We start from the raw sequence: 18,585 nt of genomic DNA on the forward strand, positions 1-18,585 counted from the left end.
GGGATTTCAGGCGGACTACCGCCGTTTCCCTTTTACTTACCTCGTTATGCTAATTTTTGAATGTACATTGGTAGATTAATCATGGCACATTCATGCATGCATTTGTTATATCTTACGTCCGAACTTTCTTGCGAGTACTTTCAAAGTACTCACTGGCTTGTTGATTTGGCCAGATGCTGACGAAGGCGATCTCATGGATGAAGAATTTGATAGCGAGTCCGATGCCTAGAGGAGTCCCAGTCAGTCTCGTATGACCCTGGATTTGGTCACTGTATTATATCCGCTTCCGCTACCAAATAAATTCATCGAGCCTCACCTCGACGCTCGATGAGATGACAGTTTTAGAGACTTGTATCTCTCTCCCCGCTGTGTTTTTCCACCACCGCCCTATCCTCGAGTCAGTAGTATGCCTCCACACCACTGTGTCATGTCCGCCATTATGTATATTTATTGGCGTGCTTGTAATAATTTGGTTGAGCAACCGTAGTTCGACCCTGTAATATATTTTATGCTACTGGCTTATTGTATCAAGAATTTGTCTACCAGTGAGGAGGATCTCTCTCATACTGGACTCAAAAGATTGGTTTCTCAATAAATATTTTTATTGGAAAACCGGTCGTGACAAGCTTGGTACCAAAGCCAGGCTGACTGTAGGAAGCCACTAGGTGCGATCGCAAATTGGTTATTAGCTTGATTGAGCCTTTTCATATTTTCTTGATTGTAGTCATTTTCTGTCAGTCAGCATAAATTTATGATCTAACCATGCAGAATTTTTGCCTACTTTTGTAGATGGCCGACAACAGCTGCGAGTCTCAGACCTTCGCCAACGTGCCCGATGGGTTCGTCAAGCTTCTTTCCTTCATCGTTCAGGTCGCGATGGGGCCATCTGTGCGCCCAGTCTTCACACTCTGCCAGCACCGAGTCAACGACAGTCTGACCATGCACCAGGCCGCGGTGCAGTTCAAGGGAGGGCGTGGTGAGTTACGCCGCTTCCGGTTCTTGGGAAGAGCCATGCCTACGGAGAGGCATGCTATGCAGATGGCAGCCCGCGAGGCGATAGCTCGTCTCAGGGATGTCCTCCCCGTGATGAAGACTCGTCGTTACCGTTATCTTCCATGCCATGTGCCTTACACCTGTCACTACGCATTCTCCTGCCCCAGAGGAGAACAAGACGAGGCTTTTGAGATGCTCATTGAGTATCTCCGGGCCCTGGAGGCAGCCTTCGACAACCTGGTGGACGACTTCGTGGTTGCCCGCATGGACTCACTTCATGGCTGTGCTGCCAACATGAGGGAGCTCCTACCCACCGCACCGCCACTGACTTTGGTCTCGTCCTCAGCATCTTATACGCCTACTCGTCGCCTACCTTCTACCGAAGAATTCAACCAAGTCATTGCGCCCACTCCAGCGCGCACTGCACCACCCTTCGCGCCCACTCCATCTACTCTGCGCAACACTACACGTATGGAGCCTATTAGCGAGGAGGAAGTCGAGTCCCCAACCTCGCTACGCCTCGCCCTCGGCAGGGCAAAGGAGGTCGTCAACATCTCCGCCTGAGTACGCTTAGCCGCCATGTTATGTACCGCTTTGTATGATATGTTTATATGTACATAGGTTGTGAGAAGTAGCCTGTTTGCGCATCATGTAGGATCTGGAGAAGTGCACTAGCCTAAATAACATGTCAGGATTATGTACGCATATCCTGAGTGATGTATTGTATAATTACCGCCCGCGTGTAAGATATGTAATGAGCAGTCCTTCTCCGTGCGCAAGTCGATTTGTTTTTCTTAAGTAAGCTTGGTTATTTAATTTTATTTGCCAGCTTTATGCACTTATGGATTTGTTTTTGAGACTCTTTCCGCTTTTCTTATGGGTTTTACAAATATATCCCCAGAGTGAAAAATGTCTCGTCCTTGGACTCGCTCCATGCCAACTCCACCAGAGGAAAATTATGATACACAACCCAGCAACGAGTTCACTCAGGGACAGTCAATCCAACAGGGCAGTGAATCGGCACTTTCACAAATGTGCCGCCTTTATGAGCAGAGTCAGCAACAACATCGGGAAATGATGAACCAAGTCATCAACATGGGAAATCACCATGGACAGTATCAGCAGCATTCCAAGTTATCTGAGCTATAGAAGACCCGCCCCCAAACATTTTGTCATACTGACAAGCCTCTTGAAGCCGAGGATTGGCTTCGAGATATGGAGAGAAAATTAATTATTGCAAAATGTTCAGATCTCGAGAAAGTACTATATGCTCCACACTATCTCACAGGAGCAGCTGCATCATGGTGGGAGAATTTTCTGCACATGCACCCCAACGAAAATGATATAACCTGGGATGATTTCAAGGAAGGTTTCCGTGGTGCACACATTCCCAAGAGTATTATGAAAATTAAGAAGAGAGAGTTCGATGACCTCAAACAAAGGAACATGACAGTGTCAGAATACAACGATCAATTTACTCTATTGCCCCGCTATGCCAATGAAGAACGTATGACTGAAAGCAAGAAGATGGAGAAATTCCTTGACGGTCTGGCGCCCACGCTTAAATGCCAACTGGTAGTTCACACTTTTCCAGATTTTAAGACACTAGTGAACAAAGCTATTACTCTGGAAAATGAGAGACGTAGCTTGGAGGATTTACGTAAGCAAAAAAGAGACCAGACTACTCTTGCACGCAACCACCGAAGCAGGACAGATTTTCAGAAAGGTGGGACACACAAACCTACAACAAACATCTCTCGCCCAACCAAGAATTTCCATGCAAGGGACAAAGAGTTCACATATCGCCCTGGCGTTACTTGCTACGCTTGTGGAGAAGAAGGGCACTACGCCAAACAGTGCCCCAAGCCAAGGAACTCGACCCCGAAGCCAAACAATGGTGGAAATAATTCAGCGCCCAAGCGCAACAATTTCAACCCCAACAACAACCACAGGAAGGGTCATCTAAACCACGTGACCAAAGAAGATGCACAAAATGCTCTGGATATCGTACTCGGTACGTTTCCTGTCAACACAATACCTGCAACGGTTTTGTTTGATTCTGGAGCTTCTCACTCATTCATTTCGAAAAGTTTTGCTTTGCAAAATAATTTTTCGATGTTTCCCTTGGAAAATCCATGATCATCAAGTCCCCTGGGATTCAACAAGTTACTCAGAGTTACTGTCAGAATGTGGTCATTGAGTTCGAAGGATTGAAATTTTTCGCCAATCTTATTGTGTTGGAAAATAAAGGACTGGATGTCATCCTAGGGATGGACTGGTTAACCACCAACGAAGGTTTTATTGACTGTTTCAACCGGACCGTAATTCTCACGCACCACCACGGGAAGACAATAAAAGTATCAGCCAAGGAAAGAAAAATACCCCGGCAGCCGAGATTGAATAAGGTGTACGTTTCTGAGTTAAGCAAGGTTCCAGTAGTATGTGAATTTCCAGACGTATTTCCCGAAGAACTACCAGGCATGCCACCAGACCGAGAAATAGAATTCAGCATTGAGCTAGCACCAGGAACCACCCCCATATACAAGAAACCATACAGAATGGCACCATCCGAGTTGATCGAGTTGAAGAAACAAATAAAGGAATTACTGGACAAGGGATACATTCGAGCCAGCTCCTCACCTTGGGGATCACCAATTTTATTTGCCAAAAAGAAGGATGGAACACTAAGATTGTGCATAGACTACCGAGCACTTAACATGGTCACAGTCAAGAACAAATACCGGATGCCACGAATAAATGATTTATTTGATCAGCTCGCTCAGGCCAAGGTATTCTCAAAGATTGACTTAAGGTCAGGATACCATCAATTAAAAGTGCGAACAGAAGATATCCCCAAAACAACCTTCACCTCCAGATATGGACTTTATGAGTTCACAGTTATGCCTTTTGGATTAACAAACGCCCCCGCATATTTTGTTCACCTCATGAACAAAGTATTTATGAAGTTTAAGGACAAGTTCGTTGTGGTATTTATCGATGATATTTTGATATACTCCAAAACACCAGAAGAGCACGCGGAACATCTCAGGATTGTGCTAGGAGAACTCAGGAAACATCAATTGTATGCCAAGTTCAGCAAGTGCGAATTTTGGCTAAGACAAGTAGGCTTTCTAGGTCACGTGCTGACCCAAGACGGTATCGCAGTGGACCCGGAGAAAGTTAGGGCCATACTTGACTGGAAGGCACCAGCCAGCGTAACGGACATACGAAGTTTCTTGGGAATGGCAGGATATTACCGTAGATTTATTGAAGGATTCTCCACTCTAGCCAAGCCAATGACGCAGTTACTCAAGAAGGACAAGAAGTTTGAATGGACAGAAGCCTGCGAAAAAAGTTTCCAAGAGTTAAAACGGAAATTAACCACATCACCGGTATTAATTGTGCCAGACATACACAAAAACTTTGAGGTGTATTGTGACGCATCCGAAAAGGTCTCGGGTGCGTGTTGATGCAAGAAGGCAAGGTTGTCGCATACGCTTCATGACAACTCCGCAAGCATGAGGAAAATTATCCCACTCATGACTTAGAAATGGCAGCAGTCATTCATGCACTTAAGGAATGGAGGCATTTCTTACTTGGAAATCGATGTGAAATATACACGGACCATAAAAGTCTCAAATATATTTTCACACAGCCAGAACTAAACTTACGGCAACGACGCTGGTTGGAATTGGTAAAGGATTATGATGTTGGTATCCACTATCATCCAGGGAAAGCAAATGTAGTGGCCGATGCTCTTAGTCGAAACCCCAGCTCCGACGAAAACAGTCTGCAAAGTTTGAGACCTGAATTCCAACAAGAATTTGCCAAACTCAACTTGTTAATGATCGCGGGAGGCACCATATCAAACTTGGAAATAAAGCCCGACCTTGTGGAGAGAATTAAAGAAGCTCAGCCTGGTCACCCCAGCATTGAAGGAATTAAAAGAAAGGTGAGTATGGGCAAGGCCTCGGAATTTGTCATAGGCGATGATGGAATATTATGGTACGGGAACAAACTCTGCGTGCCAAACATAGAGGACCTCAGACAGCAAATCCTAGCTGAAGCACACACCACTCCATATTCAATCCACCCTGGAGGAACCAAAATGTATAAGGATATTCAGGAAAGATTTTGGTGGCACGGTATGAAGAGGGACATAGCCACATTCGTTGCATGTTGCGATTCTTGTCAACGCATAAAAGTTGAGCATCAAAAACCAGCCGGACTACTGCAACCAAACAAAATACCTGAGTGGAAATGGGATGAAATAGGGATGGATTTTATTGTCAGACTACCTTGGTCACAACACGGGAATGATGCCATATGGGTCATCACCGATAGATTAACCAAGGTGGCACATTTCATTCCAGTGAAGACAACCTACAACACTCAGAAGCTTGCCAGGATTTATCTCTCCCGTATAGTTTGTCTGCATGGAGTCCCGAAGACTATAATATCCGACAGAGGCACTCAATTTGTCTCGAGATTCTGGGATCATTTACAACAGGCTCTGGGAACTCAATTGGCCTTCAACACAGCCTATCATCCCCAGACTGATGGACAGACTGAACGCGTAAACCAAATTTTAGAAGACATGCTGTGGGCATGTGTCCTCACCTATGGGACTAGTTGGGAAGAAAGCCTGCCATATGCCGAGTTCGCATACAACAACAGTTACCAGGCCAGCCTGCAAATGGCACCTTTTGAAGCCCTATACGGACGGAGATGTCGTACCCCGCTAAATTGGTCAGAGACCGGAGACAGCCGTATCTTCGGCCTAGACGTGCTCAAAGAAGCCGAGGAAAAAGTCAAGCTAATCAGGGACCGACTCAAGACCTCTCAAAGCTGACAGAAGAGTTATTACGATCAGAAACATCATGGGGTCAATTTTGAACCCGGTGAATTTGTGTACCTACGAGTATCACCTATGAGGGGACTGCAACGGTTTAAGATTAAAGGAAAGTTAGCACCAAGATTCATTGGACCATTCTGCATAGTGGCACGAAGAGGCACTGTAGCCTACCAGCTAGACTTACCCGAAGACTTGTCCGACATTCACGACGTGTTCCACATCTCTCAATTAAGGAAGTGCGTAAGCAAACCAGAGAAACAAGTATTCCATGAGAACATTGACGTGCAGCCAGAACTCACTTATCAGGAACGCCCAGTAAAAATATTAGAGGAGTCTGAAAGGAGAACCCGACAGAAGACCATCAAATTTTTCAGAGTTCAGTGGAGCAACCACACCGAAAGCAAAGCAACTTGGGAAAGAGAGGATTTTCTTCGGACAGAACATCCATACTTATTTAAGGATCAGCTGGAATCTCGGGGACGAGATTTTTCCTAAGGGGGTAGGTGTTGTGACACTCCAAAAATTTTATTTGGTTTTCAGCAAAAACTTTGTGGTTTTTGAAAAGAGGCCATTTAAAATTTTCCAGAAAACCTTCCTCTTAAAAACTTCCTTTTCTTTGGCAAGGATTTTATTTTTCTTCAAACTATGGTGTTTGATCTTTTGAAACTTCTTCTCTGTTGGTTCCCTCTCAAATTATTTTGGGATTTAATTTTATAGTCTTTAAAAAAAAGAAACTCTATGAAAATTTGGGATTTTCATATCTTGGAAACCACCCATGACTTTGTATTTTGCCCATGTGGTAAAACCCCTCCAAAACCTCCCCTCCTCCTTGTAATCAACCTAAGTTCTCTGTCCCAACTAATCCAAGCAAGTTTTGGATTTTATTCTAATTTTCTTTCCCCTCAAATCTTTTCTGCAAATTATTTGGAGCCTGAGAGATTTTCAAAGCAAGTACCCTTTTTCATTTGAGTTTTGACCTCAAACCAAATCTCCTGGATGGTCCTTTGTACCCACAACCCAGAACCATCTTGATCCACTCCTCCTCTTTTCAAATTTTTCAAATTTCAGTCTGTGCAAGTTTGGACCAGATTTGCCAAATTTGATGAAATTCATATCTACACTTCTTCTAAAATTCCACCAAAATTCAGGCAGCCTACTGGAGCAATGAGTAGCCACTCCACCAAAAATCAGCTCAAGAAAAAATACCCAGAGGCTAAATTCATTCCGTCGAACACCTTGCTTGCGCGGTTGCTGTTCATTTTCAGGAATATTCAGATTCAGTGTCGTTTTTCCTTCATCAGACTCGGTCACGCGGCCACAGTGCGCCCTGGCGCGTTGCACGCAGCCTCTTCCCCTTGACCAGCACCCCGCAGGCACGCTTGGCCGATTCCTGGCGTCGGTAGCAACGAGCCTCGCCGGTGTTGGAAGCTTCTGCGGTGGCTGCACCTTCCGTGGCGGCCAGCGAGGGCCCGAGCCCGCTCGCCACGCCACCCAGCGCCGCCCAACGCCCCCTGGCTCTCCGTGTGTCCCTGCCATGCCAACGCACGCCCGTGGCACTGTCACACCCTAGCTAGTTATGCATTAGAGTGTTGCATCATGTTTACTCATTCATCAGAAACTTGAAATGGGGATGACAGAACCCCCAGTCCCCTCTGAAACCAACTAGGGTTTACTAAAATAATTTTTTCAATGAACCTGAAATGCCCTTCTAAAATGCCCATCATTTTTGCCTTGGTTCAGAACCTCTGCCAAAAGTGGTGCACATTTTCCTAGGCCATCCTAGGGTTTTGAATTAAATCATAACTATTTGAATTTGGGCATTTAAAATTATATAAAATATTTAAATGCTCAAATATCTCCAAACTAAAATGTTTCATGTTGGAAATAATCCAACTATGGACCAGGAGTAGTTTGGTGATTTTTGGAGTTGCCTAGGTATTTTATTTAATTCAACAAAGTCGCAGTTATATTAAATAAAAACAGAAAATAAAGAAAGGGGAAGACTTACCTGTGCGGCCCAGCCCAGCCGGCCCAGCACTGTGCTGGCCCGCGCCAGCCAGCTGCTTCCCCTTGCCAGAGCAGGCAGGGAGGTGAGCATGGCGCGCCCGAGCTCGCCACGCACCACCCAGCCTCTCTGCATCGCCCTGGTCGCCGTTGCGCCGCGTGGATCGTCTTCTGGTCGTCGCCCCGACCTCGCCGACACCCCATTCACTCTCCCCCGGCTCTCCCTCACTCTCTCTCTCTCACGGCCGAAGCTCACCGTCGCCGCCGTTCGCCTTAGCCACCGTCTCCGACCACCCCTCGCTTCCCCGACCAGCTCAGAAGCTCCGCCTTGACTCCTTCCTCCTCCCCACCGCTCCACGGGTCCCCGGAAGCCCTGCATCGCCGCCACGTCGCCGTTCCCCTCTTCGGACTCCGACCACCGTCGCCGTCAAATTCGTCGTCTCCGACGCGTCCCCGAGCCCGCTTCGACGCCCACTCCAACCGCGGTGAGCTACGCCACCGTTTCCCCCTTCTCCCCTGCTCTCTCCCGACCCCTAGGCCCTAGCCCCACCGCGGCCGAAAGCTTCACGCCGCCGGCGATGTCGCCGTCGTGGCCACGATCGCCGTAGCGCCCAACCGAGCACGCCATCGTGCTCCACATCTCACTAGGAGCACGTAGCACGCTCCAACACCCCCCCTAACACCCTGCAACACCGTTCCCGTGCACGACCGAACCCCGGCCGCCGCAGCCGAGCTCGCCGCCGTCGACTCCGGCCACCCCGACCCCAACGGACTCCGCCAAGAGCCGCGGGTCGTCCTCAGCTTCACTCCGGTGGCCTCCGCGGTTCATTTGGTGGCCGAAACGACCAAAACCACTATCGCCACCGCACTGATGGTCGCCGCCGGCCAGAACTCCGGCGAGCTGACATGGCCTAGTTAATTAGCCACTAAACCACCACCTACTGACGCTGACAAGTGGGCCCCAGGGCTTAGTCAAAGCTAACCAGCCCGGGTCAACACGGGATTAGCCCCTGTGTCACTGACGTGTGGACCCCACACGTCAGGTTTGACCCGAGCCAGCCCTGTTGACCTGCTGATGTCACTGTGACGTCAGGCTGACGCAGTAAATGATATTTCTGGATTTAAATTAAATCAGGAAATTCCAGAATATTAATTAAACTTCAAAAATTCATAACTTTTATTCTGTAACTCCAAATTGGACAAATTATATATGAAAAATGATCAGAAAAATCCAATCTACCCATCTGTACTATTTTCATGCATGATCCAACAAGTTAAATGGATGTTTTAATCAGAACAAGGAAAAGCACTTTAAAAGGCCATATTTGAAATTGAAATTTGAATCTTTGATTCAAATTTGTTCAAACCCTTCTGGCTTTAGTTGCATTAGCCCAACACACTCATATTGCCATGTTTCATGCATGCATCATATTGTTGCACATTGTTTGGTGATGCCTGTGTATCGTTATCCTTTACGACAGGATCTGTCCCCGAGGAGTACCGTGACTACCCTAACGAAGAACCGTATCCGTGCATCGAACCATCAGGCAAGCAACCAACCATTTGATCATATCGATACAATCCCATGTTCTCGCTCCTGCTCTCTTTTACTGCATTAAGACAACGCGTTTCAAACTGCTGTGTGCTACGGTAGTTGAACCCATTTCCTCTGCATGACCTGTCATTGCCACAGTAACTAGATGAAACCCACTAGCATGTGTAGGAGTTGTTTGAGCCATATGTATGTGTTGTTCCTACCTTGCTATGCCTGCTATGCTTAGAGTTGTGTCAGGTCTGGTTCATCTGGGTGATGGGCTAGAGTGAAATGTTTATCTCGGTAATGAGAGTGGTGTGGTGAACACGATTTGGTAAAGGTATCGATGAGAGGCCATGTAGGAGTACATGGTGGGTTGTTTCATTGAAGCCGACCTTAAGCACTGAGATCTGTATGCGTGATTTAAGATACAGCTACTACCATGCATTGGGCCCTGAAATATGACCCCGCTCGACTTCTTATTCACCCTAGCTCTCTGTCCAGGAGTTGCAAGTAGTTTCTGGTGTTTGTAGCCTACTGGAGGCCGTGGACAACGCTGACCGTAGGGGTGGGCTGTGATGCGGTAGGTACGTGGCACGGTGTACCGAATACCCGTTAGGTATCTCGGGAACCCTGTTCACATCGTTCGGGGCCGTATGGGAAACCTCGGCCGGACTCCCTGCGGATGGAACCTGAATAGGCGATAAACCTGGACTAGAGGCTTAAGTGTTTAGGTAGGTCGTGGTCTACACCCACGTCGGCTTTCGCTTGAAGTCTGCCGAGCACATGTCGTGTGCAGACGCTAAGTGGTGGAAACATGTATGAAGAAGTATACCCCTGCAGGGTTATCATAATCTATTCGAATAGCCGCGTCCGCGGTAAAGGACTACTTGGTTGCCTATACAGTTCATAGACAAGTAAATGGAAACTGCTAAAAGCCTCAAGATAAGTGTGAGTGTCGAGGATGGCTCTTCCGTAGGAAGACGGAGGCGAATCCTCGGTAGTGTATTGAATTGGTGAGTAGTGGACTCGTGTGCGCAAAACCATTTCAAGTTGGAGTATCGTAGGATAGTCTATGTCACACCCTAGCTAGTTATGCATTAGAGTGTTGCATCATGTTTACTCATTCATCAGAAACTTGAAATGGGGATGACAGAACCCCCAGTCCCCTCTGAAACCAACTAGGGTTTACTAAAATAATTTTTCAATGAACCTGAAATGCCCTTCTAAAATGCCCATCATTTTTGCCTTGGTTCAGAACCTCTGCCAAAAGTGGTGCACATTTTCCTAGGCCATCCTAGGGTTTTGAATTAAATCATAACTATTTGAATTTGGGCATTTAAAATTATATAAAATATTTAAATGCTCAAATATCTCCAAACTAAAATGTTTCATGTTGGAAATAATCCAACTATGGACCAGGAGTAGTTTGGTGATTTTTGGAGTTGCCTAGGTATTTTATTTAATTCAACAAAGTCGCAGTTATATTAAATAAAAACAGAAAATAAAGAAAGGGGAAGACTTACCTGTGCGGCCCAGCCCAGCCGGCCCAGCACTGTGCTGGCCCGTGCCAGCCAGCTGCTTCCCCTCGCCAGAGCAGGCAGGGAGGTGAGCATGGCGCGCCCGAGCTCGCCACGCACCACCCAGCCTCTCTGCATCGCCGCCACGTCGCCGTTCCCCTCTTCGGACTCCGACCACCGTCGCCGTCAAATTCGTCGTCTCCGACGCGTCCCCGAGCCCGCTTCGACGCCCACTGCAACCGCGGTGAGCTACGCCACCGTTTCCCCCTTCTCCCCTGCTCTCTCCCGACCCCTAGGCCCTAGCCCCACCGCGGCCGAAAGCTTCACGCCGCCGGCGATGTCGCCGTCGTGGCCACGATCGCCGTAGCGCCCAACCGAGCACGCCATCGTGCTCCACATCTCACTAGGAGCACGTAGCACGCTCCAACACCCCCCCTAACACCCTGCAACACCGTTCCCGTGCACGACCGAACCCCGGCCGCCGCAGCCGAGCTCGCCGCCGTCGACTCCGGCCACCCCGACCCCAACGGACTCCGCCAAGAGCCGCAGGTCGTCCTCAGCTTCACTCCGGTGGCCTCCGCGGTTCATTTGGTGGCCGAAACGACCAAAACCACTATCGCCGCCGCACTGATGGTCGCCGCCGGCCAGAACTCCGGCGAGCTGACATGGCCTAGTTAATTAGCCACTAAACCACCACCTACTGACGCTGACAAGTGGGCCCCAGGGCTTAGTCAAAGCTAACCAGCCCGGGTCAACACGGGATTAGCCCCTGTGTCACTGACGTGTGGACCCCACACGTCAGGTTTGACCCGAGCCAGCCCTGTTGACCTGCTGATGTCACTGTGACGTCAGGCTGACGCAGTAAATGATATTTCTGGATTTAAATTAAATCAGGAAATTCCAGAATATTAATTAAACTTCAAAAATTCATAACTTTTATTCTGTAACTCCAAATTGGACAAATTATATATGAAAAATGATCAGAAAAATCCAATCTATCCATTTGTACTATTTTCATGCATGATCCAACAAGTTAAATGGATGTTTTAATCAGAACAAGGAAAAGCACTTTAAAAGGCCATATTTGAAATTGAAATTTGAATCTTTGATTCAAATTTGTTCAAACCCTTCTGGCTTTAGTTGCATTAGCCCAACACACTCATATTGCCATGTTTCATGCATGCATCATATTGTTGCACATTGTTTGGTGATGCCTGTGTATCGTTATTCTTTACGACAGGATCTGTCCCCGAGGAGTACCGTGACTACCCTAACGAAGAACCGTATCCGTGCATCGAACCATCAGGCAAGCAACCAATCATTTGATCATATCGATACAATCCCATGTTCTCGCTCCTGCTCTCCTTTACTGCATTAAGACAACGCGATTTAAACTGCTGTACCCTGTACTTCAAGTTTGATGGCGACGCCACCCTCTACATGAGGGTGTTCGGGGAAGACGGTCCCCGTGCCAGGTGTTGCCCTGAAGACGACGACCGCGGCCGCCTGCCCAGCCCTGGCTCTGACCAGGATGAAGATGGCGACTGGGGTACAGGCGGTGGTGCTCGGGGTTCGCCGAGCTTCGGCAACCCCCTCTCAGGCAGCAGCTCCTCCAGCGGTGGCCGTGACCATCCTCCTCGCCGTCGCGCCCGCTTGGGTGAAGGTAGCGGGTCAGCCCGCTGTCGCGCCCCGGTGAAGCAAGAGGAGGGATCCGCCTGAGCCCTAGGAGCAGCTCGAGCCTTTGCTGTGGGTTGGCGCAGGACGAATCATGCCCGTTTTGTTTTCTTTCTTATCCTGCGCAAAAATAGTAAGTAATGTAGGGCCCCGCGGGGGCGTATTAGAACTGTTGTTGTTTAACCATCACGTTGTTTCCGCTATTTCTGCGCCGTGTTTTCGCGCCGCGCTCCCATGTGCGGGAACTATTTTAGCTCGGTGGGCCTTGGCGCAGTCCTCACCTCCCGAGGCCGTGGCCTCCTCGTGCGCTTCATGCCCTGCAAGGATTAGTAGGAGGGGTAACTTATGGTCTTAGCTGTGGGGGCGGTCGGCCCAGGTCCTGCGCTCGTGTCGCGATGCCCGTGGGGCACGGACTGGGAGGGGTACTCCCGCAGAGGACTCGGCTAGGAAAGCTCCAAACGATCAGGGCAGAAAACACTCGCGAGGGCACCCGCGATCCTCCCTCGCGAGACTTCGCGAGAGAAAACGAGGCGAGCGAGCGAGAAAGACAAAGAGCCACAAGCCAGGAATGACATCAACTCCAATAAAAACTTCAAACGGGAATAAACAAGCCAACTGCAAAAAGAAAATGGGAAAGCCGCGTCCGGCACCTATTCTATTCTTCGACGTCTTCTCACCAGTGCGGAGCTAAGTGCTGCCACTGGGCGTGGGCGGGAGCCCCCGAGGCCCGAGGGCGGCACTCCGGAGACTCCGGGGCGTGTACATCCCCACTCATTATTACGTGAGAGTGTCACAGGCGGCGAGCTTCATAGGCATTGGCCTTCTTCACAGGCACCGGTCCTTTCTTGAATGCGACAGCTTCACAGGCGTTCGCCTTCTTCACAGGCTTCGGGCCTTTTCCAAAACGCAGCGGCTTCACAGGCATTTGCCTTCTTCACAGGCACCGGGCCTTTCCAAAATGCAGCGGCTTCACAGGCATTCGCCTTCTTCACAGGCACCGGGCCTTTTCCAAAACGCAGTGGCTTCATAGGCATTTGCCTTCTTCACAGGCATCGGGCCTTTTCCAAAACGCAGCGGCTTCACAGGCATTCGCCTTCTTCATAGGCACCAGGCCTTTTCCAAAACGCAGCGGCTTCACTCATGGGTAGAACATCCGGAGATGTTGAATGTTCCATGGGTTCTGGATGGGTACTCCCTCCGGAGTCTCCAAGCGCGCGGAGCCAGGCCTGGAAACATGAATAACCTTGAACAGGCCCTCCTACATGGGAGAGAGCTTGTGCATCCCCTCCCTGGAGAGAACCCTTCTGAGCACGAGATCCCCTACCTCAAGGGTCCTGGGGTGGATGTTGCGGCCGTGGTATCGTCGTAGCTCCTGTTGATACCTTGCCGCTTGTAGTGCGTCTTCCCGACGGTGTTCCTCCCCCAGCACGAGATCTGTCCCCCGCATGGCGTCCTGCTAAGCCTCGTCGAATGCCAGGACCCGTGCGGAGCGACGTCTGACCTCGTGAGGGAGAACAGCCTCCACACCGTAGACGAGGAAGAACGGGGTCTCGCCAGTTGGCTTGGTCGCTGTCGTGCGGATTGACCATAGCATGGACTGGAGCTCGTCGTGCCAGCCCTTGCCACAGGCCTCCAGCTTCTTCTTGAAGGTCCTGGCCTTGAGGCCCCTCAGGACCTCTGCGTTGGCTCGTTCAGCCTGGCCATTGCTCCGGGGGTGTGCTACAGAAGCGTAGCATATCTGCGTTAAGGTTAGCAAGTACGTTTTGAAGAGATTACTGGTGAATTGCGAACCGTTGTCAGTGATGATGCGGTTAGGCACCCCAAACCGGCTCACGAGGCCCTTGATGAACTTGACTGCCGAGCCTGCCGGGATTGTGCGAAAGCTTCCACCTCGGCCCACTTGGTGAACTTGTCCACAGCGACGTAGAGGTAGCAATAGCCCCCTGGCGCCCGAGGGAACAGGCCCAGAATGTCCAACCCCCAAACTGCGAACGGCCTGGAGAGGGGTATGGTCTGCAGACCCCCCACAGGCTGATGGATCTGTTTAGCGTGAAACTGGCAGGCCTCGCAAGCCTTCACCAGCTCAACGGCGTCGCTGAGTGTTGTGGGCCAGTAGAACCCACTGCGGAACGCCTTGCCGACGAGGGTTCGTGACGACGAGTGGTGCCCGCAGTCTCCGTTGTGTATGTCTGCTAGCAGTTCCTTTCCTTGCTCCCTGGAAATGCAACACCAGGACACGTCATTTGGCCGCTTCCTGTAGAGCTCACCATCCTGGATGCAATAAGCCGTGGCCTGCCGTGCTACACGCTCCGCCTCCTCCTCGTTCTCCGGCAGAATCCCTTGCATCAAGTAGTCCTTGAGCTCTGGGATCCAACATCCGTCCTGAGGCTCCAACACCAGGAGCGGGTGTGCCCCTGATGCCGGGCCGCAGACCGGAGCTCACGAGGCAGGCGGCTGAGGAGGCTCCTCCCTTGGCTGCGCCGCGCCTGATAGCGACGGCGGCGCCGAGGGCTTGAAGAGCCGCTCCTCGAAGACGCCAGGTTCCTGCGGCAGCCGCTTAGACGCCCTCTTGGCAATGTCGTCAGCCTCCCAATTGGTGCCGTGAGGCACATGCTGCAGCTCCAGCCCGCAGAACTGTTTCTCCATCCCGCGGTCTTCAGCGAGGTAAGCTTCCATGTGCTCGTCCTTCGACTCGTATATCTTGTTGGAGAAGTTGACGAGGAGCTGTGAATCGCCCTTGATGGTGAGGCGCTTTACCCCTAAGGCGATCGCGGCTTTCAAGCCTGCTATCAGGCCTTCGTATTCTGCTATGTTGTTGGAGACCTTCTCTCCGTGCTGGAAGCAGAGTTGCACGGCGTAATAGAGTTTGTCCTGGGTAGGGGACACAAGCACTGCGCCAGCTCCTGCACCATGTCGGGAGAATACCCCATCGAAGTACACGACCCAGCCGTCCGGTGCTTCACTTCCCGGGGAAAGTGATCGGTCTTCACCTGCCTCGAGACCCGGCGCTTCTGCCCATTCTGCCACGAAATCTACAAGTGCGGCTCACTTGATAACTCTGGTCATGCTGAATTCTAGCTGAAATGCCTGTAGCTCAATGTTCCATTTAGCGACCCTTCCAGCTGAGTTGGGGCTCCTGAGCACTCTTTCCAAGGGGTATGCTGAGACGACCTTGATGGGATGTCTTTGGAAGTAGTGGCGCAGCTTGCGCGAGGCCACTAGTAGCGCGAGGAGGAGTTTTTGAGGCATGGGATACCATGCCCTTGCGTCCCGTAGCACTGTGCTGACGAAGTACACGGGATGCTCGACGAGGTTGAGGGTGTTGGCGCTGCTTGCGTCCTCCAGAGGTCGAGGCGTCTCTAGAGACGACGGAGCCCCCGGGGCTTGGTCACCAGAAGAGGCCTCTCCTGCTCCAGGTGCGTTCTCCTGCTGCGGCTGTGGTTGCGGCCTTCGCAAGGCCCTCCTGGCTCTGCTTTGCTTCAGTTCGGATGGTCGATGCGGCCTTGGCACAACACTCCTCCCTAACCGCCACCAGGGCTGCGCTGGCGGAGTAGGGGGTGGCCGCAAGGTAGAGCACTAGGGGCTCCCGAGGATGCGGAGCTACCATCACTGGCGGACTGGTAAGGTACCTCTTGAGGTTTTGGAATGCCTTGTCGGCCTCTTCAGTCCATTCGAAGGGGCCCTTTTTCTTCATCAGCTTGAAGAAGGGCAGGGCTCGTTCCCCCAGCTTGGAGATGAAGCGCCCCAACGCGGTCACACGCCCGGTGAGCTTCTGCATTTCTCTGAGGGTCCTCGGCGGGCTAATATCTTCGACTGCCTTGACCTTCTCTGGGTTGGCCTCGATGCCCCTGTGGGATACGAGGAAACCCAGGAGCTTGCCCGAGGGGACTCCAAATACGCACTTCTCCGGGTTGAGCCGTAGGTCCACTTTGTTGAGGCTGGCAAAGGTTTCTTCCAGGTCCTGTATCAGGGTTCTCGCCTCACGAGACTTCACCAAAATGTCATCGATGTAAGCTTCAGCGTTCCTCCCGAGCTGCCGGCCTAAGGCGATGTGCATCAGCCGCTGAAAGGTCGCGCCTATGTTGCGCAACCCAAACGGCATGCATGTATAGCAGTACACTCCACACGGGGTCAGGAAAGCCGTCTTCGCCATGTCTTCTACCTCCATCTTGATCTGGTGATAGCCCGAGAAGGCATCCAGGAAGCACAATAGGTCACACTCTGGGGTGGAGTCGACTATCTGGTCGATGCGGGGGAGCGGAAATGGATCCTGCGGGCAGGGCTTGTTGAGGTTGGTGAAGTCGATGCACATGCACTCTTTCCCCCCTTCTTTGGCACGACAACAGGATTAGCCAGCCAATCGGGGTAGCAGACCTCGCGGATAACCCCTGCCACCTCTAGCTTCCGGGTCTCTTGAACAATGAAAGCCTGTTTCTCAATAGACCGCCGCCTTGCCTTCTGCTTCACGGGGCGTACATTGGGGCACACGTTGAGGTGATGCTCAATCACTTCCCTTGGGCCCCCGCTAATTGATCTGGTTCCCACGCGAACACCTTCTTATTCGCACGCAGGAACCTGATTAGGGCCTTCTCCCGCTCGGGCTCGAGGTTGGCCCCTATGGTGAAGGTGGCGCCAGTGGACCCGTCCTCGTCGACTGGCACCTGCTTGGTTTCCGCCTTGTCTTGGGTGAACAACTACTTCTTTTTAGCCGGCACAACCCCCTTGGGCTCAAGGGCGTCGGTGCTAGTGGGCTGCACGACCGCGGCCGCCCTGAAAACAAGCCGGAGCATTTGCAGCGCATCCCTTGTGTCTCCTGACACCGTGAGGACGCCGCTGCTCGCGGGCATCTTCATGAGGTTGTACGCCGGGTGAGTTGTTGCCATGAACCGAGCCAAGGCCAGATAGCCCAGGATGTCGTTGTAGGGGAGGCCGATAGGGGCGATGTCGAAGTCGATCAGCTCCATGCGGAAGTTGTCGCAAGTGCCGAAGGTCACTGGGAGGCGGATCTGTCCCAAGGAGGCGGTGGAACCGGCTTCGACGCCCGAGAAAGGCTTGCTGGGTTGGAGCTGCTCCGGTGGCACGTGGAGTAGGCTGAAGGCCTCCATCGAGAGCACGTTGAGGCTGGCACCACCGTCGATGAGGGTCCTAGTGACGGCTACATGGCAGATGGTGGGGGTGCACAGCATCGGGAGCGCGCCCGAACCAATGGGGTTAAAAGGGGTGGTCCTCCGAGTCGAAGGTTAGATCGGCCTCGGGCGCCACCCAGCCCGGGGGGGCTTCTTGGCGCCTGGAGGCGGTGCTGATCCGGCGGGCGAACGACTTGACGTGATGACTCGAGGGTGGTGCCTGGGAGCCACCCAGGAGAGCTGCGACGACGGGCGGCGTTGACGCGGCGAAACGGGCGAGGAAGAGGTCGCCCAGCTCCTCCCAGGAGGTGACAGAGGCCGTCGGCAAGTGGAGGAGCCACGCGCGCGGGACGCCGGTGAGGGCCATGGGTAACTAGTTGGCCATCACCCGATCGTCGCCCCCGGCTCCGAGGACGGCCTCCTCGTACGCCAGCAGGAAAATCAACGGGTCCGTCGCGCCGTCGTAGCGCAGCGGCATCTTGGGCCTGAACTTGCGCAGCCACTGCACTTGCCGCAAGGCGGGGGCCAAGGCCCGGAGCCCCCTGGCCCCAGTGTCGACATCCGTTGCTGGAGCGGGCGGCGCGTTGTCCGCCATGAGGGCGGGATGCGATGACGGGGGAGAGCGGGTCGTCAGGAGGGAGGACTCCGGCGCACCCCTACCTGGCGCGCCAAATGTCGGGTTTCGGGTTCCGGCAGACCCTTGAGGTTCAAACACTGGGGTGCGCGCGGATATCTCTCCCCTACCGATCTACGCCCGATCCCCTCGTGCGAACTAAGATGAAAATGATGAACAACACAAGAGACACGATGTTTATACTGGTTCGGGCCACCGTTATGGTGTAATACCCTACTCCAGTGTGTGGTGTGGTGGATTACCTC

The sequence above is a fragment of the Triticum dicoccoides genome, chromosome 2A (genome assembly GCF_002162155.2).
Source record: "Triticum dicoccoides isolate Atlit2015 ecotype Zavitan chromosome 2A, WEW_v2.0, whole genome shotgun sequence".
In the NCBI taxonomy this organism is placed as follows: Eukaryota; Viridiplantae; Streptophyta; class Magnoliopsida; order Poales; family Poaceae; genus Triticum; species Triticum dicoccoides.